Source organism: Rhipicephalus sanguineus, chromosome 3 (assembly GCF_013339695.2).
Source record: "Rhipicephalus sanguineus isolate Rsan-2018 chromosome 3, BIME_Rsan_1.4, whole genome shotgun sequence".
Classification (NCBI taxonomy): domain Eukaryota; kingdom Metazoa; phylum Arthropoda; class Arachnida; order Ixodida; family Ixodidae; genus Rhipicephalus; species Rhipicephalus sanguineus.
In genome coordinates, this window is record NC_051178.1 from 113,883,298 (window position 1) to 113,895,255 (window position 11,958).

Genomic DNA, 11,958 nt, shown 5'->3' on the forward strand with positions numbered 1-11,958 from the left:
ATAAGTGCTGCCTGCCCGCGTGATTTCGTGCCTTTGTTGTGTCTCCCGTACAGCACCACTAAAGATAGAAAAAAGTCTCCGGTAGGGAAAGAAATCTACGCCAAAAAGTTTTGCCAATTTATTGTTGTTTTGACGAAACGTTTTGATTGGTATTCGAGTGATAACACTGTATTTACTCCGCATATATCCCACTTCATGAGTCGAGCGCACTGTTTTCATCCCGCTGAGTATTAAGCTCGTCCCGTTGTTCTGGCAGTGACGTGCGACTTACGCTACAGAGGATAGGCGGTCGTGTTTTCAGACCAGCGCCTCGTTTCATGCACCGCCATTGCACTACCGCGTGCAGGACATCATGGTTCAGCATTTAGCGGACACGCTCTGAAAGAAGGTTTCCTGTACGACACAAAAAAGCCCCAATATGACTGTAGCTTCACATGTAAATATTTATATTTACCCGATTCACTCGCTCACTTTTTCTCCTTGTATTCACATTCTTTGGCAGTGTCAAAATTTTAAACGTCAACAGCGCATGCGGCTTGTGAATAAAAAGCCTTCCACGTCTTTTTCTGTTGCTGACAGCCATCCAAGCCTGACAACCTGACAGCCATCCAAGAAGAGTCGATGGATAGGGGCACAGAAGGACGGATGGGCGGATAGATAGGAGGGGGGGGGACGAACGGACGCTATCATCCTAACCTCTGTAACGCGGTGGTGTCCTGGGAGCCACCGAGTTCAGTTTTCACATTTGGCCTAATTCCTTGCCTATCAGAATTAAATATTTCGAAGACTAGAACAGCGTTCCCCCGCGGCCGATATAGAAACGTCTACTGTGTCACTTCTTCGCGCAGCACAAGAACGATCCGCCCAGGCCGAAGGCTAAGCCTTCTGAAGAGTCCCAGACTGGAGCTCGAGCTGACTCGAAACTAGCTAAAGTTATTCCTGCGCGTGTAGCGTGAAGATTTTCTATTACAGCGTTCCCTGAGTTCGCGATGCAAAACTTCGCGCGCGTCTAGTCTGCATCGACAGGGAGTCCGCGCATTTCCGAAAGAAATGAAATAAACTAAAAACAAGCTCTGACACTGTGCCTCGCAGGCGTAAACTCATTGCCACCTTCCACCGCTGGCAGCAGCGTAGCGTGAACAGCGACGAAGCGAAATTCCTTTCTCGTTCCCCTCACGTTCAGGCTTCAAAGAAGCCGATGAGCTTGTTGTCTGCGTAAAGGTTTTAAACTAAACACCGAAAGAAACGTGGCGCAGACGTCACTTCTGCTCGCTGGAATTCCAAATCCTTGCGCTCAGTGCTAGTTCTATCTTTTCTTTCTCGTTCCCTTTTCTTTCGTGAAGTTTTCAGGCAGCAGTGTTATTTAATCGTTTCTTTTCTCGCTGAAAGGCTGACGCATGCGCTCGCTAAACTCTTTTGGCAGCCGACGCCTCCGGGATTGCCGCTGAAGATTTGTTCCGGAGACAGGTCGGGGAGAGGGCTTGCGGAACGCTTTGCACGACAAATTTGCCGGATGGCAGAGTTCCATTCGGCTGTCTAGCCGCGTTGCGGAACTCTCCGCCTTCCTGCAGCGAGTTTACTGACTGTAGTGTCAATGCGCCTTGTAGTTGAGGGAGCTGAGGCACTTCAGGGCTCAGTTTGGCTGGTTTAGTTTGACACCGACATGGAAGCAACCGATCACAATGAATTTTAGCAATAGCTGTCTAGGCACTTGCGCTTCCTTTAGAAAAACCAAGTGTGTGACATGATCATAGACGTGTCGCTGCAGACACGTGGTACGTAAGTTGTGCACGCGAGCTGTATTCACGCGCACATATATATGCGTGCACACGTCGAGTACCATCGTGTCTGTCGTAAAAAAAAAAATTGTGAGCCGTTCCGTTCTGTTAGGTGGATGACCAGCGAGAAATATTTTGCACACGACGCAGAGGCGACGCGGTTGAGGACAGTTGTCTATCAAATGCCAGGTTGTTAACGTACCGATCAACGTTCTAACAACAGTGCAGAGTCTACTTCGACATATCGACGACGACACCGCCATCGAGGTGCATGTTAAGCGACGTTTGCTCACCAAACGCACCTACAAGACCGCATTCTCCGCTTAGCGACATGCGGCGGGCTTGAGGAAACTATCCACGCACGTTAACAGAATGTTTGACGCGGCTGGTTTCATTTATCTCATTCCGCTCCAGCGCATGCTACTACCGCCAACTCGGGGAGTCCGAGGAAACCAGCCCGTGTTGACGGACACGAAAAAATATACGCAACCCTAGCCACGTTCAGGTCCGCTGTAAAGGAAGTTATTTTCTGTTGCTTGGACCTCTGGTGTAATAGACTGCCAGGGACTTTTTCGTTGGAGTGCTCAAAGAACACGTTAAAAAATTCTGACAATTTAAAGAGTCTTCCTTTCCGGCGATTTCTTGTCCTTGTTCTCGCGTCTTTCGCACCGCACGAAAATGTCGTTATAGTCTGTCTTTATTGCGAGCTGTGCAGTTCGTCCTTTTGAGAAATGATGTTCTTTGGTTGTACGATGTTCGAAGGTTAAGTTTTGTTCAGTTCATTGACTTCTCCATCTCGTACGATCAAATGAGCTCGTAGAGCAATTAACACAAACGCGAACAGCTCATCGTCAACGCAGGCACCATCAGTTCATTCAAGCACTGGTTTCCGTATTCTTGTCTACTGCATGAGGGCCAGTTAGACATTCATCTTTCAGAAATGTCCACAATTAGTTAATACCCAATACGCTAGATGCGCCGTCACTTACGAAGCGAAGGCGCGTACTGTAAAGTTAGCTTCTCCACATTAGAATTATCGCGGTGGGTAAGCATGATTTACGAGTTATCTTCGTTGCACGGTTGGTAGGTGGCGCAAATAATGGTATTATATAACAGCTCATCGTCAACGCAGGCACCATCAGTTCATTCAAGCACTGGTTTCCGTATTCTTGTCTACTGATCTTCCGTATTCTTGTCTAGATATCACCGGAGCGTATGACAACGTTAAGCAGGAAATTTTGTGGGATATACTGAAAGAAGTGGGCATAGGGGACGACTGTATACAGCTTTTGAGGGAAATGTACCGAGAAAATATAGTTTGTATAGAATGGGAAGGAATAAGTAGCAAGGACAGCGTTGAAATTAGCAAGGGGCTGAGACAGGGATGTCCTTTGTCCCCGCTGTTATTCATGCTGTACATGGTGAGGATGGAAAAAGCGCTAGAAGGTAGCAACATTGGATTTAATTTGTCACACAAACAGGTCGGCACGATGGTTGAGCAGAAGCTTCCAGGTCTATTTTATGCTGATGATATTGTCTTATTTGCGGACAGTCAAGATGATATACAGCGACTGGCAGATATATGCGGAAGGGAATGTGAGGCTCTAGGACTAGGATTTAGTGCAACAAAATGTGGATTGATGGTATTCAATGATCACGAAGACCACGCGGTCTTCATACAGGGCCAAAAAATACCGAGGGTAAGCGAGTACAAGTACCTCGGAGTATGGGTAAATGAAGGGGATAGATATATGGAGGTACAAGAGAAAGCAGCGGTAGCAAAGGGAAAGAGGAATGCTGCAATTATGAAGCACAGAGCTTTATGGGGATACAATAGGTACGATGTGCTTCGTGGGCTGTGGAAGGGTGTGATGGTCCCGGGGCTTACATTTGGGAACTCAGTGATTTGCATGAAGTCAGAGGTACAATCAGGAATGGATGTAAATCAAAGGATGGTGGGCCGCCTCGCGTTGGGCGCTCACGGGAAGACGACAATTGAGGCTGTAAAGGGTGATATGGGATGGACAGGCTTTGAAGTGAGGGAAGCTCAGAGCAAAATGAGATTCGAAGAGAGACTGAGGAAAATGAAGAAGAGTAGATGGGCAGAGAAGGTTTTCAGGTATTTGTATAGAAAAAGCGTTGACACGCAGTGGAGAAAGAGAACTAGGAGGCTCACCAGTAAATATACGGCTAGCAGTGCGGGCGATATGGCAACAGGGAGCATTAAGCGGAAGGTCAGGGAGGCGGAGAGGACTTATTGGATGACAGCGATGGAAAAGAAGCCGGCTCTGGGTAACTACCGAAAGGGAAAAAACGAAATAAGGAGGGAAAGGTTTTATGATAATTCAAGGGGAAGCGCTTTACTGTTTGAAGCAAGGTCGGGCTGCCTTAGAACGCGAAGTTATAAAGCGAGATTCAGTAACGAAGACGAACACTGTACATGCTGCGGGGGAACTAAGGAAACGATGGAACATGTACTGATTGAATGTGGCGATATTCACCCAGGTATACTTGTGGGCACGAGTCTACAGGAAGCCTTGGGTTTTAGGGACAACAATGGAAAGCTCAACACGTCCGCGATAGAAATAAGTAAGAGACGGTTAGAGTATTGGTGGCAGAAGAGTAGAGATAAAGTACAAAAATAAACAATGGGGGGGGGGGGGAATAAGGTCATTCTGCCTTAAGAGGCAGAGAGATAGACCGTACGTGAATTTATAAATTTTTTTGGTATAATAAGATACATTTAATCAATGTAGACAAGGTATTACGCCAGCATGAAACAAGGAAGTTTTTTTTTTCTTTTTTCTTCGAGCATGGTGGCAGACATGTCACCGCCCCGTTATAAAGGGGACGCTCATAGCATCCATCCATCCATCCATCCTATATCAGCGAATGCGTAATGCAGAATCCTAACGCATGAAGAATTTCACTTTTCTGTAAACATATCCGAAATAAACAAACATTTGCGTGCTATATCGGGTCGAACATTGATGTATTATTTTTGAAGGTGAGCGTGAAACTGTATTTGCTGTTCAGAGAACTAGTTAAATTACTTGCAGAATTTAACACCTTGCAATGCGCTGTGCTCGCCGTGCGCCTCACGGTGAACGCGGCTGTAAGTGAAGTAGTCCCGTGAAAGTGTCAATGGCGTGTAAACTATGAAAGAGCCCACACGCGAAGCATAGACTGTGAGGTGGCACATCAATTTCGATGCTGTCGTTAAACTCGCTATCTTTTAGAGCACTGCCTCTACGCTTCTCCACAGGCGGTGGTCTGTGTAATGGGGAATCCACGTTACCTTAACTCAATAAATTACTGTACAAGCTTGAGCCGAAACTGAAGTCTAACACCACTTTCGCAACGCGATGCTTTGAACTACAGATGACAGTAAAATGCTTCCCGGGTAACTGGAAGATTGTTGAAAAACATTCAGCGCAATCGCCGGCATCTAGATATAACACCTCATAGCTGGTCGAGGTAAACAGCGCAAAAAAAAAAACGAAGACAGAGTAAAGGAGGGACACAACACGAGCGCTGTTTTTCAACTGAAAACTTTAATGAAGAAACACCAAACATATACATTTTTTTGCGCATGCTCTCACAAGGCAAGGAAAAAGAAAGAGAGAAGAAAACACTTCTGTGTGGCCAACTTAGATACCAACTTGCCCAGTTTTCAATTCTACTTAGATATAACACCGGCGTATATAGAAGGCGTAACGACGTCGAAACACACTCTACACTAAAAGCCGCGCCAGTGCTCGTATCACGCACAGTTTTGCAGCAGTGGGCGATATAGCAAAGGCGGAATGCTCGCTTTCCCTCCGACGGGCTTCTCCGCGACGTCTTTCGCGAACGACACTTTTACCACTTCTGTGAAGAAACAAAACGAAACCGAAACAGATCGAGAGAGACAGAGAGAGAGTGAGGGAGTGAAAGGCTACACTCAGCAGAAAAAAATGCCGCGCTCGTGAGGAACGATCGATGATTCTTTGGCTCACGTCGCGTGTGTCAACTTGTCCCAGCTCGGACCGTTCTTCCACTACTGCGCGTTTTGCTTCTGTGGCCGTTTTAAGCGTCGCAATACTAGTCCAGCTGTCGAACGCGAGGGGAAATATTGCCACGAGAGAAACAGCTCTTTTTTTATAACTTTCCGTTTTTTCTGTTCTTTTTTTTCCTTTCTCACTTAAGGTTCGGCAGGCGAAGCACTTTTGTTTTCGTTCATAGATTGTTCTTTGCAGTTCTATTCCAGCTTCCACTTTTCGCTGTCTCCCGTTCTTTTCCTTTTCCTTTTCCCTTTCTTTCTTTCTTTCTTTCTTTCTTTCTTTCTTTCTTTCTTTCTTTCTTTCTTTCTTTCTTTCTTTCTTTCTTTCTTTCTTTCTTTCTTTCTTTCTTTCTTTCTTTCTTTCTTTCTTTCTTTCTTTCTTTCTTTCTTTCTTTCTTTCTTTCTTTCTTATTTTTTGTACGCGTTCTCACCCCCAGCTCGGCAAGCTGCCGCGAATTCCTCCGGGGCTTGAATAATATATGCCGAGGCCACGGGGTCGTCGCTATCGCTGGCCATTGTAGCTAAAGCGGCGTACGCTGCTTGGCGAGTACTTCTCGCACACGACCTGGCCGGCTGGGTCACCGTTCCTGCTGTAAAGAAGCCCTCTTCAGAGTACACGTTGGATCTAATGTCGTAGGTGAAAGGCCGCAGAAGGCGCGCTCTTCTCGGGCACCAAGAGCGACCGACCCAAGCGCACGTTGGGTTCCATCGGACGGTGTTTGTTCAAGCGAATGAGGGGAGTCTAAATCGTAGAGATTTTTGTTTTGTTATTTACTAGGCTGTCAAGCTTAATAAGAAGGACGGCTTGTTTTCTTTTGCGATATCACTGTCAGCGTGGAGCAAACACTACTCTGTGACCATTAAAAATATGTTTTCTTAAAAAGACATACAGATAGCAAAAATAATGTTTTGTCTCTTTTATAAGAGACAGGACAAGAAAATGAAACTAGTCTTTTAGAGACAGTGCGCCCTTTCTCCGCTGTCTCTCTTAGGAAATACGTACGTATTTATTGCATCTCAGGGTTCATAGTAAGATCTTGGGTGGGTTTAAACGCGTTTATGTAGGATCAAACGGTTCGAACTGGTCCCAAGTGACGTTCATGTTGCTTGGGGCAGAATCAGTTGCCGACAAGTTTAACTCTTGAGTCACGGTCTCCGGGAGTTCGCTCTACGCTGCACCAAACACAGTTGCTAGAAAAGCGTCGCACACTGTAATTGCGCATTTCCAATTTCCAGAGTCGATGTGCCTAGTTGCACAAGCTCGGAGATAAGGACCGTGCCTCATGCGCTTCATCGATCGCCTTTCATTGTTGTCAGAGCACTTTCTTTCTTTCTTTCTTTCTTTCTTTCTTTCTTTCTTTCTTTCTTTCTTTCTTTCTTTCTTTCTTTCTTTCTTTCTTTCTTTCTTTCTTTCTTTCTTTCTTTCTTTCTTTCTTTCTTTCTTTCTTTCTTTCTTTCTTTCTTTCTTTCTTTCTGCTGTTTCAAAGCGACCTTGATTCCCAGTGACGCACCCACAGCTCCCTCCCTCGAAAACAGCGAGTGACCGGTCAGCCGTGGCAAAAATGTCAACGGCGTGGCCGATTGTTCCGCTCGGCGGATTGCGCTATGGCGTCAACAGCGTCCACGCTGCTCTAGACGACGTTAACGGCGCTCCGAGGAGTGGTCGATTCCGTTGGGGATGACGGCAGCAAAAGGGTAGAACAGGGTGGGTGGCGGAGGGGGGGGGGGGGTGACCATCGCATACATAGGGCCGGGAGCTTTCCCTCCTTCAGAACGCATATTTGTTTTTAGTTTACGCGCGCGGGGAGCTGAATTCGAACACCGCGACGTGACCGATTTGCGCCGGCCGCGGATAATGGGGTGACGGACACGCTTGCCTTGCTGCCACAACGCCCCTCCTTCTTCGTCGCTACAGAAGCAGGGCCTGTGTGCGTGTGTGTGCGTTGGTGGGTTTTTAGCGAGGAGTGTACCCGTGTGTTGGGAGTTGAAAATGAAATCCCTGCTCCCATATGCGAAGGTCACGCGTGATCTGCGGCATTGATGGCGGTGGTGGCAATGGTAACGTAATACGAGGGGAGCTGAGCGGAGGGCGAAGGGGCGGTGGCACCGTGCCGAGAGTTGCTGTCAAATGGGATGGCTCAGGTTCCGTGTCTGTTCAAGTGGGACCGAGTTCGCTATGCGAAGCAGGGGACGCATAATTCATTTAAATGCTCTTGAACGTCATTTCCGTTTAACCTTCAGATTCGCGTTCTTTCTGTCCGTTGTATGTGCTACATCCACAGAGACATCGCGTCGTCGCTTTTCCCTGTTCTTCGAATATTCTCTTGATTACCACTAGTGAAATCAAATCGATCAATTTAACCAAGTGAATTACCATATGTCATTCTGTCTTTATCCTGAAGTAAAACTCTATTTTTGCGCAGATCCTTCTGCGGAATTGCCTTTGCGCACGTTGTATAACACGGCTCCCTATTCTGCTCAATTTGCGCATCAGCTTTCGCTTAGCGTCACGAGTCCTGAATTATAAGTGGTTCTTTCGTGTTACGTGTTCAGTATGCATGATTAAGTCGAATAATTCGCTCGAACGGGCAGGCGAGGGCACTTATCGTATTGTGCGACATAAAATAGAAATGTCTTTTTTTGTGTGTGTTGTTGCGATAGTGCTTCAATCTAGGCCAACCTTTCAATGTTACGCCAAATTGATTTTTAATCGATCGCTCCCATTTCTTGGAATGGAAAGTTTGATTTCATATGCCCCCAATGTAAAGGCGGCATTGCTAGACGGTCCCGTTTCTGCGTTAGCAAAGAAGTGGGTCAAAAGCTGTCGGCAAGCTTGAAGTGAAAGACCCATTGATTTGGGCCGCACACTCGAAGCGTACCACGAAGGTGAAACTGTCGATGCGATGTGACCTTCAAGCTGAGCATGCGTCATGGCCAAATATAGACATCGAACGGAAGGTCTTAAGATCTAGTGCTTTTTCTTAATTACATTATTGCGCCGCAGTAAGAGTGATGCAGACTTGCTAAACTAAATCTTTGGAACTGTTGGAAGGCAATGCAGTCATTGTTTACAGAATACAAACAACTATATTTGATTAGACGGTGTCGAAATCCACGCAATCACGGCGATATTTTGCGGAAACGGGGGCAGCATCGGCACCCATTTTTCGTTTCAGTGCGTTATTATTAAGAAGCGCAAAGTCGAACAAAGCGTGCAAGTTTTTGTGAAGTCGGCCGTTCGCATATGACTCGCCTGTTCGCTAATGTTTATCGCTGTTGGGTAATGTTCGCTACTGTTGCGTATGAAAATAATCGATAATAAATAGAACTCAATAGAAGACAATAAATTTTGCTCCTTTTTTCACTTCTCTATCCTCTCAGATTTGCAGTACATTTTCTTTTTTTTTTGTCAGCATTGAAGGAGGCTAATTTACTTTCAAGTTCAGCTCACCGTATTGTTTTTCGGGCGTCTCTTTGAATATGGGGCGTCTGATCGCCTGGCCAGCCACTACAAACATCATATTTTTTTTTTTCTTCATCACGGTCGGGTACACGTTTGTCGCAGGTTTTGATAAGTGTATGAATCTACGAATTGCAATAATATCTGGGGTTTTACGGGTCAATACGAGGCATGCCGTAGTGGAGGGCTCCGGAAATTTCTGCCATCTTATGTTCTTAAACGTGAACTGACATCGCACGGTACACGCGTGCCTCTAGCATTTGGCCTCCATCGAAATGCGACCGCCACGGCCGAGACCGAACCCGCGACCCGAGTCAACAGCGGAGCATCGTAACCGCTGCACCAACGCAGCGGACCATGAATCTACGAGGCGCTTTCGCTAGCTACCTTGTAGGCGTTGTCTGTAAGAGCGTGCACAAAATGGCGAAGTGGGCCATTTGGTGTTTATTCAAGTTGTTATAGGGATTTTAGATGTGAAGCATCTTATAGCGGAGTTCAATCCGGTGGTGGTGGTGGTGGTGGTGTGCGGCGTGACCACCCTTACTGCGCATGCGCAAACCCTCTCCACTTACCCCTCTCCTATACCCTCTCTCCTCCCCTCCCCCTCTCCCCTCGCCTTTCCCATCGCCCTCTCCACTTCGCCCTCTCCACTCCCACTTTCCTCCTCTCCCCTCCACCTCACCACATCACTTCTCCCCTTCCCTCTCCCCCTAACCACTTCCCCTCTCCCCTCCCCTCTCCCATCACCCCTCTCCCCTCGCCCTCTCCACATCACCTCTCCCATCCGCTCTCCCCATCCGCTTTCCCCTTCCCCTCCCCCTCTCCACTTCCCCTCCCCTCCCCTTTCCCCCTCACCACTCCACCTCTGAAACACGGGCTCTACATGCCGAAACACTGCTTCGCATCGCCTCATGGTCCCCTTCAGCGGGAGATGGTGTGATTTTTGTATTAAAGGCCAACTCCGGCGATTTTTTGGCCATGTCAAAGTAATAGTGCTTTTATGTTCCTGAGACGCTCCTGTTACGGGCCCGATAGCAGAAATACTCGGCAAATTGGAGAATAATTTAAATAAGCAAAAAAGCGCAACACCGACACCGAAACCCAACCGAGTGTACTGTCTACGTATGACGTAGACGTTGTTACGAACGAGCCGGAAGTCGTGCAAGGCATGCCGGTCACGCTGGCGCGGAGTATGAAAACTGTGACAGCCGGTACGACCAGCGAAGCGCCGGCCAAACCAACGCTGTCTGTCGCCTTGTGCACAGCAGACGCTCGCTGTAGCGGCCTAAGCGCCGAAGTTAGCGGTGCCCTCGGCTGCGCCACTTCCGCCACCTTGCCAATACTGCCGTCACAGACGCAATGTTGCCAATAATTGTGGGAAGCCAGGAGGGCGTTTGCAGACAATCTTTAAAATTAATTTGCAAACAATCTGCGCATATCTCAAGCCTGTAATTTGGCATAAATGACGGAAACGTGCAAAGCAACGTACCCAGCGAATTTCACTGAGATCCATCGACCTCGGAAAATCGCCGGAGTTGGCCTTTAAAGCGAGTTACTGCCAGTATGTTATTGCGAGTGTTACTTGTCCTTTAAACCTTGTTGAAGTGCATCGACCACGTCCTCCTTCGGTGGTGCGATCGTATTTGAATCTTTTACGGCCGATTTCGCATCGCCAAGCGTCTGTAATCTCCATCGCGACCGAACTTAAAATGAACCACAACACCAGGACGAGAAGATTCTGCATGGAGACGTCGCTCGCGACGCTTTCCAATCGACGCCGCCCGCGCTGTGCGTCGCGTAAGCTGTAGTTGCGTGTAGTGGCATTGCCCCCGGACAACGCCTAGAGGCGCTGCCCCGAAACTAGACGAGGCATGAAATTGTGCGGGGCCCTTTAATAATTGAACGCAGCTGTGTGTGGGCAGGATTACCAGCGGCTTCGCTAGCGCCACACTTGCGGCCATGTGAACGGATATAACGTTGATTTCACCGTGAATTTTTCGCACTGAATTCGCGATCGTTATTATATAATTCACGAGCTATACCGGGTATACGTCGAGATTTCGCGGGCGAAAGTGCCAGTGGTTGAAGAGTGCGCGAGTTTTGTGGGATGAGTAAAAGCGTCAAACGGGGACGGCCGACCCACGTCCTGACGAATGCGGCGTTTCTCGATCCGAGCCTTCCCTGCTTCCCCGTCCTTTCCCCATATTCTCTATTCCCACTGGTGGGGCTCGGTACGAGCACAACGTCGCGTAAGCACATGTTTTCGTGCAGTAAAGACTCATATTTCATGTTTGGATTGGAGAAGAGAGAGAGGTAAAATAAAGGCAGGGAGGTTAGCCAGGTTGTACCCGGTTTGCTACCCTACACGGGGGGAGGGGGAAGGGGAGAAAAAAGAATAGAGAGAGCAAGGAGAAAAGAGGGAACAAGTAATACGCCCGCACACACATGTCAGCGTTCACCGCGCACACTTAGGCAGTCACAACCGAGAAATGTTTCAGACCCGTTTCTCTGCGGTTGTCGAAAAGTATGCTGGAATCCGAGATGTTAAAAAACGCTTGCAAGAACTGGCTCCAAGGAATCCAGAACTTGCAGTATGCATTGAGCTGATGGAGTTGTCATTCCGTTGAGGAGAGTGCGCATCAGGGTCATGAGAGACCTCAACAGAGCGAGGATTTGTC